Source organism: Phocoena phocoena, chromosome 18 (assembly GCF_963924675.1).
Source record: "Phocoena phocoena chromosome 18, mPhoPho1.1, whole genome shotgun sequence".
Taxonomy (NCBI): domain Eukaryota; kingdom Metazoa; phylum Chordata; class Mammalia; order Artiodactyla; family Phocoenidae; genus Phocoena; species Phocoena phocoena.
In genome coordinates this window covers 47,414,448-47,434,371 of record NC_089236.1, presented here as the reverse complement: position 1 = coordinate 47,434,371, position 19,924 = coordinate 47,414,448, and positions in this window count along the sequence as shown.

The following is a 19,924-nucleotide window of genomic DNA, read 5'->3' as shown; positions in this document are numbered from 1 at the left end:
TTTCAGTGACTTGAATCTGGTTTGGGATAAGATTTCTACATGCCATCCTGGTATTGAGAATGGGGGGAAAGTATTATCTTCTACATTGATGATGATTTGATTGTCATGTACTAGAAATGACCTCAGCATATAATTGATCCTGCCTTTTAATTATTGTCAGAAATAGTGGCATAAGATCAACTATTCAAAACTCAAATCATAAGTTTTGGCAGATGTCCTCCAGCAGTAATTGACTTATAGCCAACACTTCTATGTAACAGGTCAAATCATTCAGTTATCTATGGATACATTTTGCCAATTAATCTATCTCGAAGGTTCACCAGGAATTACATTGTTTAAAATAAGATATGTTTTATAGATAATTTGTGTGAGATGTTTTATGGACATGATGGGAGGGGGTTAGCGGAGGGAGAATTAGTAACTACCACCTTGAAAATCATCTGGGCTATATGTCTATTTGTTGAAGCAGAGACAGAAAACGATTTTGAGAAAATCTCAACTCTTCTCACATTCACTTCTTTGGCCAACCTCCAAGCAAAGGTGGTACAGCTAGTTTTCAAAAATATAGTTCAATCCTCTCCCCTGTTAGTCAAGTGTCAAGCATATAACACCACTTTAAAATTGCAACACAGAGTTCTCATATTTCCTCTTTTTTTTTCAAACAATAGTAATCTTGAACTCTCTAGTGTCCAAATCTTCTCAATGATTCATTTCAAGAAATAATATTCATGAAAGACATATGATCCACAGTTTACTCTAGGTATACTAAATTTTATTCTGAGGTCTGTCCAGTTACATATTTATAAAACATTGTTTTGGGATCATAATGATTGCTTTTACTGCATTTTCTAAGGAGAAAGGCACTGACATCATTAGGGGACATAATAAAAAATGCAATAAGAGACAACAATCATTAGCAGGGCTAACCCTAGGGATATTGAGGACATTTCCACTTTTATCACACACAAAGGAGATTGAATAATGCTGTGTTTCCCTTACAGGGACTATGATCAAATTTCCTTCTTTATTTTGGGAATCAGCTCACCTCTAGCAACCAGAATTTTTGGTATATATTCTTATATACTAATCTTGCTACCGGCTTTATTTTATTTTCATCTCATTTCCTTTTTGATTCCCTTTCCTAATCTCCATTTTTGTCCTATTTTGTTTCATGTGTTTTAGTAATCTGATAATATTTAGGTTATGTAAATTTTAAGCAAAATATTTTCATAACTGTATGTGAAATAAACAAAAGAGGTCAAGATTTCAGAAATGGGGAGTAGAAGGACATGTGCTCACTCCCTCTTGTGAGAGCACTGAAATCACAGCTAACTGCTGAAAAATCATCAACAGGAAGACACTGGAAATCACCAAAAAAGATATCCCACATCCAAAGACAAAGGAGAAGCTACAATGAGAAAGGGGGGGTGCAATCACAATAAAACCAAATCCCATAACTGCTGGGTGGGTGATTCATGAACTGGAGAACAATTATACCACAGAAGTCCACCCATGGAGTGAAGGTACTGAGCCCCATGTCAGGCTTCCCAACCTGGGGGTCTGGAAATGGGAGGAGGAATTCCCAGAGAATCAGACTTTGAAAGCTAGTGGGATTTGACTGCAGGACTTCAACAGGACTAGGAGAAATAGAGACTCAACTCTTGGAGGGCACACACAAAGTAATGTGCCCATTAGGACACAGCGGGGAGGAGTAGTAACCCCACAGGAGACTGAAGCAAACCTACATGCTAGTGTTGGAGGGTCTTCTGCAGAGGCGGGGGTGGCTGTGGCTCACCATGGGGACAAGGACACTGGCAGCAGAGTTCTGGGAAGTACTTCTTGGCTTGATCCCTTCTGCCATTAGCCCCACCAAAGAAACTGCAGGCTCCAGTGCTGGGTTGCCTCAGATCAAACAACCAAAAGGGAGGGAACTCAGCCCCACCCATCAGCAGACAGGCAGATTAAAGTTTTACTGAGCTCTTCCCACCAAATCAACACCCAGCTCAACAAACCACCACTGTCTCCTATCAGGAAGCTTACACAAACGTCTTAGATAGCTTCATCCACCAGAAGGCAGACAGCAGAAGCAAGAAGAACTACAGTCCTACAGCCTGTGGGATGAAAAGCACATTCGCAGAAAGACAGACAGAATGAAAAGACAGAGGACTATGTACCAGATGAAGGAACAAGATAAAACCCCAGAAAAACAACTAAATAAAGTGGAGATAGACAACCTTCCAGAAAAGGAATTCAGAACAATGATAGTGAAGATGATCCAGGACCTCAGAAAAAAATGGAGGTTAAGATCAAGAAGATACAAAAAATGTTTAACAAAATGCTAGAAGAATTAAAGAAGAAATACCTAGAAGAATTAAAGAACAAATAAACAGAGATGAACAGTACAATAACTGAAATGAAAAATACACTAGAAGGAATCAATAGTAGAATAAATGAGGCAGAAGAATGGATAAGTGACCTGGAAGACAGAATGGTGGAATTCACTGCCACAGAACAGAATAAAGAAAAAAAAATGAAAAGAAATTAAGACAGCCTAAGAGACCTCTGGGACAACATTAAATGCACCAACATTTGCATTATAGAGGTCCCAGAAGGAGAAGAGAGAGAGAAGGGACCCGAGAAAATATTTGAAGAGATTATAGTCAAAAACTTCCCTAACATGGGAAAGGAAATAGCCACCCAAGTCCAGGGAGCACAGACAGTCCCAGACAGGATAAACTCAAGGAGAAACACACCGAGACACATAGTAATCAAACTGACAAAAATTAAAGACAAAGCAAAATTATTAAAAGCAACAAGGGAAAAATGACAAATAATATACAAGGGAACTCCCATAAGGTTAACAGCTGATTTCTCAAAAGAAACTCTACAAGCCAGACGGGAGTAGCACAATATATTTAAAGTGATTAAAGGGGGACTTCCCTAGTGGCTCAGTGGTTAAGAATCTGCAGGTCAATGCAGGGGACGTGGGTTCGATCCCTCTTCCAGGAAGATCCTATATGCCATGGAGTAATGAAGCCCATGTGTCACACTACTGAACCCTGGGTGCCTAGACCCTGTAAGCCACAACTATTGAGCCCACATGCCGCAACTACTGAAAACAGCAGGTCTAAATCCCGAGCTCTGCAACATGAGAAGCCACCACAATGAGAAGCCCGCACTGCAATGAAGAGTAGCCCTCACACACCACAACTAGAGGAAGCCCACACACAGCAACGAAGACCCAACACAGCCAAAATAAATAAATTAAATAAATAAATTTATATTTTAAAAGGTAAATAAAGTGATGAAAGGGAAGAACCCACAACCAAGATTACTCTACCCAGCAAGGATCTCATTCAGATTTGATGGAGAAATCAATAGCTTTACAGACAAGCAAAAGCTAAGAGAATTCAGCACCACCAAACCAGCTCTACAACAAATGCTAAAGGAACCTTTCTAAGTGGGAAACACAGGAGAAGAAAAAGACCTACAAAAACAAACCCAAAACAATTAAGAAAATATTAATAAGAACATATATAGTGATAATTACCTTAAATGTGAATGGATTAAATGTGGCAACCAAAAGACATAGGCTCGCTGAATGGATACAAAAACAAGACCCATATATATGCTGTCTATAAGAGACCCACTTCAGACCTAGGGACACATAGAGACCAAAAGTGAGGGGATGGAAAAAGATATTCCATGCAAATGGAAATCAAAAGAAAGCTGGAGTAGCAATACTCATATCAGATTAAATAGACTTTAAAATAAAGAATATTACAAGAGACAAGAAAGAGTACTATATAATGATCAAGGGATCAATCCAAGAATATATAACAATAATAAATTTTTATATATTCATGCACCTGGCATCATAGGAGCACCTCAATACATAAGGCAAATGCTAACAGATCTAAAAGAGGAAATCAACAGTAACACAATAATAGTGGGGAACTTTAACACCTCATTTACACCAATGGGCAGATCATCCAGAAAAAAAATTAATAAGGAAACAGAAGCTTTAAATGACTCAATAGACCAGATAGATTTAATTGATATTTAGAGGACATTCCATCTGAAAACAGCAGATTACACTTTCTTCTCAAGTATACACAGCACATTCTCCAGGATAGATCACATCTTGGGTCACAAATCAAGCCTCAGTAAATTTAAGAAAATTGAAATTATATCAAGCATCTTTTCCAACCAAAACACTATGATATTAGAAATAAATTACAAGGAAAAAAACATAAAAAAACACAAACACATGGAGGCTAAAAGATACATTACTAAATAACCAAGAGATCACTGAAGAAATCAAAGAGGAAATCAAAACATACCTGGAGACAAATGACACTGAAAACATGATGATTCAAATCTTACGGGATGCAGCAGAAGAAGTTCTAAGAGGGAAGTTTATTGCAATACAATCCTACCTTAAGAAACAAAAAGAATATCAAATAAACAATCTAAACTTGCACCTAAAGGAACTAGAGAAAGAAGAACAAACAAAACCCAAAGTTAGTAGAAGGAAAGAAATCATAAAGATCAAAGCAGAAATAAATGAAATAGAAACAAAGAAAACAATAGCAAAGATCAACAAAACTAAAATCTGGTTCTTTGAGAAGAAAAACAAAATTGATAAACTTTAGCCAGACTCACCCAGAAAAAGAGGGAGAGGACGCAAATCATTAAAATTAGAAATGGAAAAGGAGAAGTTACAACGGACACCATGGAAATACAAAGCGGCATAAGAGACTACTACAAGCAACTCTATGCCAATAAAATAGACAACATGGAAGAAATGGGCAAATTCGTAGAAAGGTATAACCTTCCAATACTGAACCAGGAAGAAACAGAAAATATGAACAGACAAATCACAAGTAATGAAATTGAAACTGTGATTAAAAATCTTTCAGCAAACAAAAGTCCAGGACCAGATGGCTTCACAGGTGAATTCTATCAAACACTCAGAGAAAAGCTAACACCCATCCTTCTCAAACTCTTCCAAAAAATTGCAGAGGAAGGAACACTCCCAAATTCATTCTATGAAGCCACCATCACCCTAATACCAAAACCAGACAAAAATGTCACAAAGAAAGAAAACTACAGGCCAATATCACTGATGAATATAGATGCAAAATCCTCAACAGAATACTAGCAAACAGAATTCAGCAACACATTAAAAAGATCATACACCATGATCAAGTGGGATTTATCTCAGGGATGCAAGGATTCTTCAATATACACAAATCAATAAATGTGATACACCATATTAACAAATTGAAGAAGAAAAAAACATATGATCATATCAATAGATGCAGAAAAAGCTTCTGACAAAATTCAACATCAATTTCTGATAAAAACTCTCCAGAAAGTGGGCAGAGAGGGAACCTACCTCAACATAATAAAGACCATATATGACAAACCCACAGCAAACATCATTCTCAATGGTAAAATACTGAAAGCGTCTCCTCTAAGATCAGGAACAAGACAAGGATGTCCATGCTCACCACTATTATTCAACATAGTTTTGGAAGTCCTAGCCACTGCAGTCAGAGAAGAAAAAGAAATTTGAAAAATACAATTTGGAAAAGAAGAAGTAAAAGTGTTACTGTTTGCAGATGACATGATACTATACATAGGTAATCCTAAAGAGGCCACCAGAAAACTACTAGAGCTAATCAATGAACTTGGTAAAGTTGCAAGATATAAAATTAATGCACAGAAATCTCTTGCATTCCTATACACTAACAAGGAAAGATCAGAAAGAGAAATTAGGGAAACAACCCCATTCACCATTGCAACAAAAAGAATAAAATACCTAGGAATAAATTACCTAAGGAGGTAAAGACCTGTACTCAGAAAACTATGAGACACAGATGAAAGAAATCAAAGATGACACAAACAGATGGAGAGATGTACCACCTCCTTGAACTGGAAGAATCAGTATTGTGAAAGTGACTATACTACCCAAAGCAATCTACAGATTCAATGCAATCCCTATCAAATTACCAATGGCATTCTTTTTACAGAACAAAAAATCTTAAAATTCATAGGGAGACACAAAAGACCCCAAGTAGCCAAAGAAGTCTTGAGGGGAAAAAAATGGAGCTGGAGGAATCAGACTCCCAGACCTCAGACTATACTACAAAGCTACAGTAATCAAGACAATATGTTACTCACACAAAAACAGAAATATAGACCAACGGAACAGGATAGAAAGGCCATAGATAAACCCACACACCTTTGGTCAACTAATCTATGACAAAGGAGGCAAGGATATACAATGGAGAAGAGACAGTCTCTTCAGTAAATTGTGCAGGGAAAACTGGACAGGTACATGTAAAAGAATGAAATTAGAACACCTCCTAACACCATACACAAAAATACACTCAAAATAGGTTAAAGATCTAAATATAAGACTGGACACTCTAAAACTCTTAGAGGAAAACATAGGCAGAACACTCTGACATAAATCACAGCAAGATCTTTTTTGATGCACCTCCTAGAGTAATGGAAATAAAAACAAAAATAGCAAATGGGACCTAATGAAACTTAAAAGCTTTTGCACAGCAAAGAAACTATAAACAAGACAAAAAGACAACCCTCAGAATGGGAGAAAATATCTGGAAATGAAGCAACTGACAAAAGCTTAATCTCCAAAATACATAAACAGCTCATTCAGCTCAAGATTAAAAAAAAAGAAACAACCCAATCAAAAAATGGGAAGAAGACCTAAATAGACATTTCTCCAAAGAAGACATACAGATGGCCAAGAAGCACATGAAAAGCTGCTCAACATCACTAATTATTAGAGAAAAGTAAATCAAAACTACAATGAGTTATCACCTCACGCTGATTAGAATGGGCATCATCAGAAAATCTACAAACAACAAATGCTGGAGAGGGTGTGGAGAAAAGGGAACCCTCTTGCACTCTTGGTGGGAATGTAAATTGATACAGCCGCTATGGATAACAGTATGGAGGTTCCTTAAAAAACTAAAAATAGAATTACCATATGACCTAGCAATCCCACTACTGGGAATATACCCTGAGAAAACCATAATTCAAAAAGAGTTATGTACCACAATGTTCATTGCAGCCCTATTTACAATAGCCAGGACATGGAAGCAACCTAAGTGTCCATCAACAGATGAATGGATAAAGAAGATGTAGTACATATATACAATGGAATATTACTCAGCCATAAAAAGAAATGAAATTGAGTTATTTGTAGTGAGTTGGATGGACCTAGAGACTGTCATACAGAGTAAAGTAAGTCAGAAAGAGAAAAATAAATACCCTATGCTAACACATATGCATGGAATCTAAAAAAAAAAAAAAAAGGTCTGAAGAACCTAGGGGCGGGACAGGAATAAAGATGCAGAGGTAGAGAATGGACTTGAGGACTTGCAGAGGGGGAAGGGTAAGCTGGGATGAAGTGAGAGAGTGGTATGGACATATATACACTACCAAATGTAAAATAGATAGCTAGTGGGAAGCAGCCGCATAGCACAAAAGATCAACTCCATGCTTCTGAACACCTAAAGAGGTGGAAGGGAGATGCAAGAGGGAGGAGATATGGGGATACATGTATATGTATAAGTGATTCACTTTGTTGTAAAGCAGAAACTAACACACCATCATAAAGCAGTTATACTCCAATAAAAATGTTAAAAAGAAAAAACCATTAAAATCTGACATTGTAGAGAGAAATAAATAAAATTTTAAAATATATCTATTATAGGGCTTCCCTGGTGATGCAGTGGTTGAGAGTCTGCCTGCCGATGCAGGGGACACGGATTTGTATCCCACTCCAGGAAGATCCCACATGCCGTGGAGTGGCCGTGCCCATGAGCCACGGCCACTGAGCCTGCACATCTGGAGCCTGTGCTCCGCAATGGGAGAGGCCACAACAGTGAGAGGCCTGCATACCGCAAAAAAAAAAAAAATATATATATATATATATATATATATATAATAATAAAATTAAAAAAAAACAACCAACAACAAAAAATAGACATGTTCACGTGCATCCTAATGATCATTGAAGCACTGTTTACAGTAGTCAGGTCATGGAAGCAACCTACATGCCCATCGACAGACAAATGGATAAAGAAGATGTGGCACATATATACAGTGGAATATTACTCAGCCATAAAAGGAGTGAAATTGGGTCATTTGTAGAGACATGGATGGACCTAGAGACTGTCATACAGAGTGAAGTAAGTCAGAAAGAGAAAAACAAATATCGTATGTTAACACACATCTGTGAAATCTAGGAAAATGGTACAGATGAACTGGTTTGCAAGGCAGAGATAGAGACACAGATGTAGAGAACAAACATATGGACACCACAGAGGGGGAATAGGGGTCGCGGGGTGTGGGTGTGGGATGAATTGGGAGATTGGGATTGATATATAAACACTAATATATATAAAATAGATAACTAATAAGAACCTGCTGTATAAAAATTAAATAAATAAAATAAAATTTAAAAAATACAAAGACCTACTGTATAACACAAGGAACTATATTCAGTATCATGTAATAACCTATAATGGGATGAATCTGAAAATATATATACATACATGTATGTATAACTGAATCTCTTTGCTGTATACCTGAAATTAACATTGTAAATTAACTATACTTCAATTTAAAAGTATGGTTAATAAATAAAACATTAACATATTTGAAAAAAAAAAAAGATTTCAGAAATGAAGCCATTCCTCTGTGGTCAAATTCCTAAACATGATCACAGGATTGGATTATTAACAAGGAGTGGAACTGAATGTCTTTAGGAGGTCAAGAAACACGAGGCTATAGCCTTAGCTTTGTTATGCAGGAAACTGAAATTGTTCAAAATGATACTAGCAGGCCGAGTGGAAGGCAACAGGATGAGTTAATTGTCTCAGTGCTTGAAGACCACTGCTCACTGCTGAGTGCATGGGAAGTCCATACAAGGAAAATGAGAGGTCTGTAAATGCATACAGTGGTCCATGACATGGGCAAGTTTCATGTGCAAGAAGATGAAAAGGTGTTTTAAAAAAAGATATTTAGGAGAGGGGGAAGATGGTGGAAGAGTAAGACGCGGAGTTCACCTTCCTCCCCACAGATACATCAGAAATACATCTACATGTGGAACAACTCCTACAGAACATCTACTGAACGCTGGCAGAATACCTCAGACCACCCAAAAGACAAGAAAATCCCCACGTACCTGAGTAGGGCAAAAGAAAACAGAATGAACAGAGACAAAAGAATAGGGGCGGGACCAGCACCAGTGGGAGGGAGCTGTGAAGGAGGAAAGGTTTCCACACACTGGGAAGCCCCTTCGCAGACGGAGACTGTGGGGGGTGGAGGGGAGAAGCTTCGGGGTGCAGGCGAGAGCACAGCCACAGGGGTGCGGAGGGCAAAGTGGAGAGATTCCTGCACAAAGGAGCGGTGCCGGCTGGCACTCTCCAGCCCGAGAGGGTTGTCTGCTCACCCGCTGGGGCGGGCGGGGCTGGCAGCTGAGGCTCGGGCTTCGGTCGGAGCGCAGGGAAAGGACTGGGGTTGGTGGCGTGAACACAGCCTGCAGGGGGTTAGTGCACCACGGCTAGCCAGGAGGGAGTCGGGGAAAAGTCCGGAGCTGCTGAAGAGGCAAGAGACTTTTTCTTCCCTCTTTGTTTCCTGGTGCGCGAGGAGAGGGGATAAAGACCACTGCTTAAAGGAGCTCCAGAGACGGGCGTGAGTCACAGCTAACAGGGCGGACCCCAGAGACGGGCATGAGACAGTAAGACTGCTGCTGTCGCCACCAAGAAGCCTGTGTGCGAGCACAGGTCACTATCCACACCTTCTTTCCTGGGAGCCTGTGCAGCCCTCCACTGCCAGGGTCCCATGATCCAGGGACAACTTCCCCGGGAGAACGCACGGCGCACCTCAGGCTGGTGCAACGTCACGCCGGCCTCTGCCGCTTCAGGCTCGCCCCGCACTCCGTACCGCTCCCTCCCCCCGCCTGAGTGAGCCAGAGCACCTGAATCAGCTGCTCCTTTAAACCCCATCCTGTCTGAGCGAAGAACAGACGCCCTCAAGCAACCTATACGCAGAAGCGGGGCCAAATCCAAAGCTGAGCCCCGGGAGCTGTGCGAACAAAGAAGAGAAAGGGAAATCTCTCCCAGCAGCCTCAGGAGCAGCGGATTAAATCTCCACAATCAACCTGATGTACCCTGCATCTGTGGAATACATGAATAGACAACAAATCCTCCCAAATTGAGGAGGTGGACTTTAAGAGCAAGATTTATTTTTTCCCCTTTTCCTCTTTTTGTGAGTATGTGTATGCTTCTGTGTGAGATTTTGTCTGTATAGCTTTGCTTTCACCATTTGTCCTAAGGTTCTGTCCGTCCATTTTTTGTTTGTTTTGGGTTTTTTTCTTAAGAATTATTTTTAATTTTAATTATTTTATTTTATCTTACTCTATTTTATCCTCTTTCTTTCTTTCTACTTTTTCTCCCTTTTATTCTGAGCCGTATGGATGAAAAGCTCTTGGTGCTGCAGCCAGGAGTCAGTGCTGTGCCTCTGAGGTGGGAGAGCCAACTTCAGGACAATGGTCCACAAGAGACGTCCCAGCTCCACGTAATATCAAACGGCGAAAATCTCCCAGAGATCTCCATCTCAACACCATCACCCAGCTTCACTCAACGACCAGCAAGCTACAGTGCTGGACACCACATGCCAAACAATTAGCAAGATAGGAACACAACCACACCCATTAGCAGAGAGCCTGCATAAAATCATAAGAAGGCCACAGACACCCCCAAAACACACCACCAGACATGGACCTGCCCACCAGAAAGACAAGATCCAGCCTCATCCACCAGAACACAGGCACCAGTCCCCTCCACCAGGAAGCCTACACAACCCACTGAAACAACCTTAGCCACTGGAGGCAGACATCAAAAACAACGGGAACTATGAACCTGCAGCCTGCAAAAAGGAGACCCCAAGCACAGTAAGATAAGCAAAATGAGAAGACAGAAAAACACACAGCAGATGAAGGAGCAAGATAAAAACCCACCAGACCTAACAAATGAAGATGAAATAGGCAGTCTACCTGAAAAAGAATTCAGAATAATGATAGTAAACATGATCCAAAATCTTGGAAATAGAATAGAGGAAATGCAAGAAACATTTAACAAGGACCTAGAAGAACTAAAGATGAAACAAACAATGATGAACAACACAATAAATGAAATTAAAAATAGTCTAGAAGGGATCAACAGCAGAATAACTGAGGCAGAAGAACGGATAAGTGACCTGGAAGATAAAACAGTGGAAACAACTATTGCAGAGCAGAATAAAGAAAAAAGAATGAAAAGAACTGAGGATAGTCTCAGAGACATCTGGGACAACATTAAACACACCAACATTCGAATTATAGGGCTCCCAGAAGAAGAAGAGAAAAAGAAAGGGACTGAGAAAATATTTGAAGAGATTATAGTTGAAAACTTCCCTAATATGGGAAAGGAAATAGTTAATCAAGTCCAAGAAGCACAGAGAGTCCCATACAGGATAAATTCAAGGAGGAACATGCCAAGACACATATTAATCAAACTGTCAAAAATTAAATACAAAGAAAACATATTAAAAGCAACAAGGGAAAAACAACAAATAACACACAAGGGAATCCCCATAAGGTTAACAGCTGATCTTTCAGCAGAAACTCTGCAAGCCAGAAGTGACTGGCAGGACATATTTAAAGTGATAAAGGAGAAAAACCTACAGCCAAGATTACTCTACCCAGCAAGGATCTCATTCAGATTTCATGGAGAAATTAAAAGCTTTACAGACAAGCAAAAGCTGAGAGAGTTCAGCACCACCAAACCAGCTTTATAACAAATGCTAAAGGAACTTCTCTTGGGTAGAAACACAAGAGAAGGAAAAGACCTACAATAACAAACCCAAAACAATTAAGAAAATGGGAATAAGAACATACATATCAAAAATTACCTTAAATGTAAATGGTTTAATGCTCCCACCAACAGACACAGACTGGCTGAATGGATACAAAAACAAGACCTATATATATGCTGTCTACAAGAGACCCACTTCAGACCTAGGGACACATACAGACTGAAAGTGAGGGGATGGAAAAAGATATTCCATGCAAATGGAAACCAAAAGAAAGCTGGAGTAGCAATTCTCATATCAGACAAAATAGACTTTAAAATAAGGACTATTAGAAGAGACAAAGAAGGACACTACATAATGATCAAGGGATCGATCCAAGAAGAAGATATAACAATTGTAAATATTTATGCACCCAACATAGAAGCACCTCAATACATAAGGCAAATAACAGCCATATAAGGGGAAATCGACAGTAACACATTCATAGTAGGGGACTTTAACACCCCACTTTCACCAATGGACAGATCATCCAAAATGAAAATAAATAAGGAAACACAAACTTTAAATGATACACTAAACAAGATGGACTTAATTGATATTTATAGGACATTCCATCCAAAAACAACAGAATACACATTCTTCTCAAGTGCTCATGGAACATTCTCCAGGATAGATAATATCTTGGGTCACAAATCAAGCCTTGCTAAATTTAAAAAAATTGAAATTGTATCAAGTATCTTTTCTGACCACAACACCATGAGACTAGATATCAATTACAGGAAAAGATCTGTAAAAAATACAAACACATGGAGGCTAAACAATACATTACTTAATAATGAAGTGATCACTGAAGAAATCAAAGAGGGAATCAAAAAATACCTAGAAACAAATGACAATGGAGACACGATGACCCAAAACCTATGGGATGCAGCAAAAGTAGTTCTAAGAGGGAAATTTATAGCAATACAATCCTACCATAAGAAACAGGAAACATCTCGAATAAACAACCTAACCTTGCACCTAAAGCAATTAGAGAAAGAAGAACAAAAAAACACCAAAGCTAGCAGAAGAAAAGAAATCATAAAAATCAGATCAGAAATAAATGAAAAAGAAATGAAGGAAATGATAGCAAAGATCAATAAAACTAAAGCTGGTTCTTTGAGAAGATAAACACAATTGATAAACCATTAGCCAGATTCATCAAGAAAAAAGGGAGAGAACTCAAATCAATTTAATTAGAAACGAAAAAGAAGTAACAATTGGTACTGCAGAAATACAAAAGATCATGAGAGATTACTGCAAGCAACTCTATGCCAATAAAATGGACAACCTGGGAGAAATGGACAAATTCTTAGAAATGCAAAACCTGCGAAGACTGAATCAGGAAGAAATAGAAAATATGAACAGACCAATCACAAGCACTGAAATTGAAACTGTGATTAAAAATCTTTCAGGGCTTCCCTGGTGGCACAGTGGTTGAGAGTCCACCTGCCGGCGCAGGGGATATGGGTTCGTGCCCCGGTCCAGGAGGATCCCACATGCTGTGGAGTGGCTAGGCCCGTGAGCCATGGCTGTTGAGTCTATGCATCTGGAGCCTGTGCTCTGCAACGGGAGATGCCACAACAGTGAGAGGCCCACATACCACAAAAAAAAAAAAAAAAATTCCAGCAAACAAAAGCCCAGGACCAGATGGCTTCACAGGCGAATTCTATCAAACATTTAGAGAAGAGCTAACACCTATCCTTCTCAAACTCTTCCAAAATATAGCAGAGGGAGGAACACTCCCAAACTCATTTTACGAGGCCACCATCACCCTGATACCAAAACCATACAAGGATGTCACGAAGAAAGAAAACTACAGGCCAATATCACTGATGTACATAGATGCAAAAATCCTCAACAAAATACTAGCAAACAGAATCCAACAGCACATTAAAAGGATCATACGCCATGATCAAGTGGGGTTTATTCCAGGAATGCAAGGATTCTTCAATATATGCAAATCAATCAACGTGATACACCATATTAACAAATTGAAGGAGAAAAACCATATGATCATCTCAATAGATGCAGAGAAAGCTTTTGACAAAATTCAACACCCATTTATGATAAAAACCCTGCAGAAAGTAGGCATAGAGGGAACTTTCCTCAACATGATAAAGGACAAACCCACAGCCAACATCATCCTCAATGGTGAAAAACTGAAATCATTTCCACTAAGATCAGGAACAAGACAAGGTTGTCCACTCTCACCACTCTTATTCCAACATAGTTTTTGAAGTTTTAGCCACAGCAATCAGAGAAGAAAAGGAAATAAAAGGAATCCAAATTGGAAAAGAAGAAGTAAAGCTGTCACTGTTTTCAGCTGACAAGATACTATACATAGAGAATCCTAAAGATGCTACCAGAAAACTACTAGAGCTAATCAATGAATTTGGTAAAGTAGCAGGATACAAAATTAATGCACAGAAATCTCTGGCATTCCTATATGCTAATGATGAAAAATCTGAAAGTGAAATTAAGAAAAACTCCCATTTACCATTGCAACAAAACGAATGAAATATCTAGGAATAAACCCACCTACGGAGACAAAAGATCTGTATGCAGAAAATTATAAGACACTGATGAAAGAAATTAAAGATGATGCAAATAGATGGAGAGATATACCATGTTCTTGGATTGGAAGAATCAACATTGTGAAAATGACTCTACTACCCAAAGCAATCTACAGATTCAATGCAATCCCTATCAAACTACCACTGGCATTTCTCACAGAACTAGAACAAAAAATTTCACAATTTGTATGGAAGCAAAAAAGACCCCGTATAGCCAAAGCAATCTTGAGAACAAGAAATGGAGCTGGTGGAATCAGGCTCCCTGACTTCAGAGTATACTACAAAGCTACAATAATCAATACAGTGTGGTACTGGCCCCAAAACAGAAAGATAGATCAATGGAACAGGATAGAAAGCCCAGAGATAAACCCACACACATGTGGTCACCTTATCTGTGATAAAGGAGGCAGATACGTACAGTGGAGAAAGGACAGCCTCTTCAGTAAATGGTTCTGGGAAAACTGGACAAGTACATGTAAAAGTATGAGATTAGAACACTCCATAACACCATACACAAAAATAAGCTCAAAATGGTTTAAAGACCTAAATGTAAGGCCAGAAACTATCAAACTCTTAGAGGAAAGCATAAGCAGAACACTCTATGACATAAATCACAGGAAGATCCTTTTTGACCCACCTCTTAGAGAAATGGAAATAAAAACAAAAATAAACAAATGAGACCTAATGAAACTTCAAAGCTTTTGCACAGCAAAGGAAACCATAAACAAGATCAAAAGACAACCCTCAGAATGGGTGAAAATATTTGCAAATGAAGCAACTGACAAAGGATTCATCTCCAAAATTTACAAGCAGCTCATGCAGCTCTATAACCAAAACACAAACAACCCAATCCAAAAATGAGCAGAAGTCCTAAATAGACATTTCTCCAAAGAAGATATACAGTTTTCCAACAAACACATGAAAGAGTGCTCAACATCATTAATCATTAGAGAAATGCAAATCAAAACTACAATGAGATATCATTTCACACCAGTCAGAATGGCCATCCTCAAAAAATCTACAAACAACAAATGCTGGAGAGGGTGTGGAGAAAAGGGAACCCTCTTGCACTGCTGGTGGGAATTTTAATTGGTACAGCCACTATGGAGAACAGTATGGAGGTTCCTTAAAAAACTACAAATAGAGCTACCATATGACCCAGCAGTCCCACTACTGGGCATATACCCTGAGAAAACCATAATTCAAAAAGAGTCGTGTACCACAATGTTCATTGCAGCTCTATTTACAATAGCCAGGACATGGAAGCAACCTAAGTGTCCATCATCGGATGAATGGATAAAGAAAATGTGGCACATATATACAATGGAATATTACTCAGCCATTAAAAGAAACAGAATTCAGTTATTTGTAGTGAGGTGGATAGACGTAGAGTTTGTCATACAGAGTGAAGTAAGTCAGAAAGAGAAAGTCAAATACCATATGCTAAAACATATATATGGAATCTAAGAAAAAGAAAATGTCATGAAGAACCTAGGGGTAAGACAGGAATAAAGACACAGACCTACTAGAGAATGGACTTGAGGATATGGGGAGGAGGAAGCGTAGGCTGTGACAAAGAGAGAAAGTGATATGGACATATATAAACTACCAAACATAAAATAGATAACTAGTGGGAAGCAGCCGCATAGCACAGGGAGATCAGCTCGGTGCTTTGTGACCACCTAGAGGGGTGGGATAGGGAGGGTGGGAGGGAGGGAGACACAAGAGGGAGGAGATATGTGAACATATGTATATGTATAACTGATTCATTTTGTTATGAAGCAGAAACTGACACACCATTGTAAAGCAATTATACTCCAATGAAGATGTAAAAAAAAAAAAAAAGATATTTAGTATACAGGTGATTTGCAGAGTTTACAATAGAAGGATTGCTATAGGTAATAAGTACAGATAAAGAAGAGCATATCAGGGCTTCCTTGGTGGTTGACAGCACACCTGCCGATGCAGCGGACACGGGTTCGTGCCCTGGTCCGGGAAGATCCCACATGCCGCGGAGCGGCTGGGCCCGTGAGCCATGGCCGCTGAGCCTGCGCGTCCGGAGCCTGTGCTCCGCAACGGGAGAGGCCACAACAGTGAGAGGCCCGCGTACCGAAAAAAAAAAAGAGCATATCAAAATATGGGGTGGAAGTTGGGAAGATTAGTGCCTGTGTGTGGAGGAGATGGCTATCCTATATTTGGGTAGATCTTAGATGATAAGGACAGAAGGTCTGTACACTATTAACTAGTCTCTGGTTCGAACTGGTACTAATCCAAGTGGTGTCATGCCCTGGTCCCTATAGGCCACTGTCTTGTCCCTTGATTAGCATCAAGTTTGGCATATTGAAAGCTCCATTTCCTATTTACTCTGTGCTTACAAATGCAGTAACATATATGTTACTATCTTCGACCCCTTTAAGTCTCTCATTCTGTCCCATTAATTCACAAATCTAGAGTCAAAATTAAGAAGGAAAATTCAACTTGTGCTGAATGCAAAATTCACAAAAGCAAAATATTTATATTACTGTTGTGTATGTATGAATATACTGTGCCTTTTACTCGATCAGACCCATCCACGCATTTTGCAGACAGCACCAATGAGAGAGAGCTCTGTGCATCATCCAGGCTTGTTCTCAGCCAAAGGCCTATGTCCTCTTGTTTTGTTCTGCCCTTGTCCTTGACCCATTCCTTGCCTCTAACTCCACTCCTAAGTTTGTCTAGCCCCTGACCTTTTAGATTTCATCTTCCACTCCAGACCCTAAATTTATTCCTTAGAACTGGTGACAGATTTAGCATCTTTAGTGTTTCCATCTCCAATGTGATTTTATGCTGATCTTTGTCTACATGTGTTTATGGATGCACACACACTAAGTAACTACCCTCTGGATCAAATCTGCTAGTAGGCATTCACCTAGCCAAAGTGGTCAGAGTTAAACACTTCACCATCCTAAAGGATTAATAACGAAGTCCCCTTCATCCCTAATCTAATCATTCATATTTGACATTATATTCCCTCAACACTCTGCTCTCGTCTAAGTGAGGATCTGGTAATGCAATATAATCCAGTCTGTCACTAGTTCAAGTGTGCTAGTGGAATTTCTCCTAAGAGTTAAATACATATTTTAATTTGGTCTTCTCTGGATTTTGTTATTTAAGTGTTAAAATTTCTGTTAAATGGAGGGAGGACAAGTAATTCGGTAGTAAATGGGGACTCCGGGACTATTAAACCTTTCAGGATGGAGACTCACCCACTCGAAATACTGAGTGAATTTTTTATTTTACCTGTTTTACCACTGAAGAAATCCACAGGTGGGAAAGCAGATGGGGAGTAGAAATAGTACAATGAGACACATGACTACAAATCAACAATATTTTTAAAAATAGGTGCTGTGCATTTACAGCAACATGGATGGACCTAGAGATTATCATACTAAGTGAAGTAAGTCAGACAGAGAAAGACAAATCTCATATATCTCTTGTATGTGGAATCTAAAAAAAAACAAAAACAGATACAAATGGACTTACTTACAAAACAGAAATAGATTCACAGACACAGAAAACAAACTTATAAGACTTAACTGCATGAACACACTTTACTGTCACCTTTCTATGAGTACTTACTTAGTTATCACCATTAACTCATAAATAAATGGAGGAACAGAGAAGTTAAGTAACTTGCTCACAACACACAGGTAATAAATAATAGAGCAGGGCTCAGATTTGGGAATTTTCACTCAGAGGCTGCATTTTAATTCTTCTACCAAGCTGCCTATAAAAGGGATGGTGAAAATGAGATACCTCCCAACTCCAGCCCCTGTTCCTTTGAGCAAGTGGGAGACATAATAGCAGTATATCTGTTTATATTTCTCCTTGGGGGGAAACCCTACCATGAACTGGGAGGGGGACGGTGCCTTGTTGGTACTCAGATAAAATGTAGAAAAGAGTGAAAAATGACTACTAATAAAATTTAATCCCAGGAAATGCCAGTTGCCTGCTGTAAGTGCGTATAATTCCTCGGTATTAATGAAAGATAAACACTGAGCCTTCACAGGAAGCTACTTGGTTTGGGTTGCAATAATTTTTGACATTCAGGAAACTGGCACTGCATACAGAAACATAAAGGACTTCTATTGTACTTCTCAGTGGTGATAAAATATTCCAGAAATAAATATTTCACTTTGTTCCCTTCTTAGTCAAATTACCCTTGCTGCTTCAATAGATTTTTCTAGTATTTAGGGCAACCTGTCCTAACCTCAGTTGGAAGGAAATGAGAAAGACTCCCTATATACAAGATAAGACAAATCTAATAGTTGTGTTTGCAAACATCAAATAGCAGTGGGCTCAAGAAGTGTGATGTAAAGCTATCAATTAATTTTGATGTAACTGTATGCACCTGTGAACAACTGCTTAATTAAAGAGGCAAACAAATCTGTCTCAATAATACCTCACATTACTTGCACTTATGTGACTGTCAATTAGCTCGAGTGGATAAACACAATGGAAGAATGCCATGCAGACTTCTGGTAAAGGAAAGAAAAAAAAAAGATATAACCAGGAGATATGGGAATAAAGAAAGGAGGACCCACAAATAAATATGGACAATTCTCGTTGGCATAAATATCCATTTCAATAAAGGAAATGAAAGTAGATGCTTTATACTGAAAGGACCAAATTCCCTCAATCACTGGAACAAAGAAAATGAAGCTTTCATACACAAATATACATCAAAAGGAAAAAGAAGGGAGCATCTGCGCTGCTTGCAAAGACAAGCTTAGTGCTGGTGTTTTATTTCTATATAAAAGAAAGCAGAATGAATCCCTAGGTTTCTTATCTCTCAAGATAATATTCTACCTCAAGGTCTCTTCCAACAATTTTACTTTGTCCACAGTTCTTTAGTTCTTTCCAGAAAACAAACTTTGGTGAATGGGTTGGGGGAGAAAACGTAAAATTTGTGAGAAGAGTGAATCAAGGCTCCCTCTGGAAAAAGAGATGGGTTATACAAGTTGGTAATTTCCAGTTGTCAGGCCCGGCCCTGCAGTGATTGATTTTGTTAATTGAAAAGAAAGGACTATGGAGTTATGAGATTGAAAACTGAACAGGCAACATTTGAATCATGATGAAATTACGGCCCACCACTAAAAGCCTCCTCCATCCTTTGTTATCACAGGGGTTAGTGAAATAGTCGTGGCTTTTATCCAGGGCTCTTGAGGAAAGTTTCAATGATTTCTCAGGAAACCAGATCAAACACTTGCAGTATTACTAGAGAACAATCCCGACAGCCCTCTGAACCCACAGAGGGTTGGAAGCTTCTTGAGGGCTGGAGTTACATCTTTTTCTTGGTTTCCTGAGTGCCTAATTTAGTGCCTGGCACTAAGTTAAAACAAACTTAAATGAAAATTATCCTTTTTTAAGCC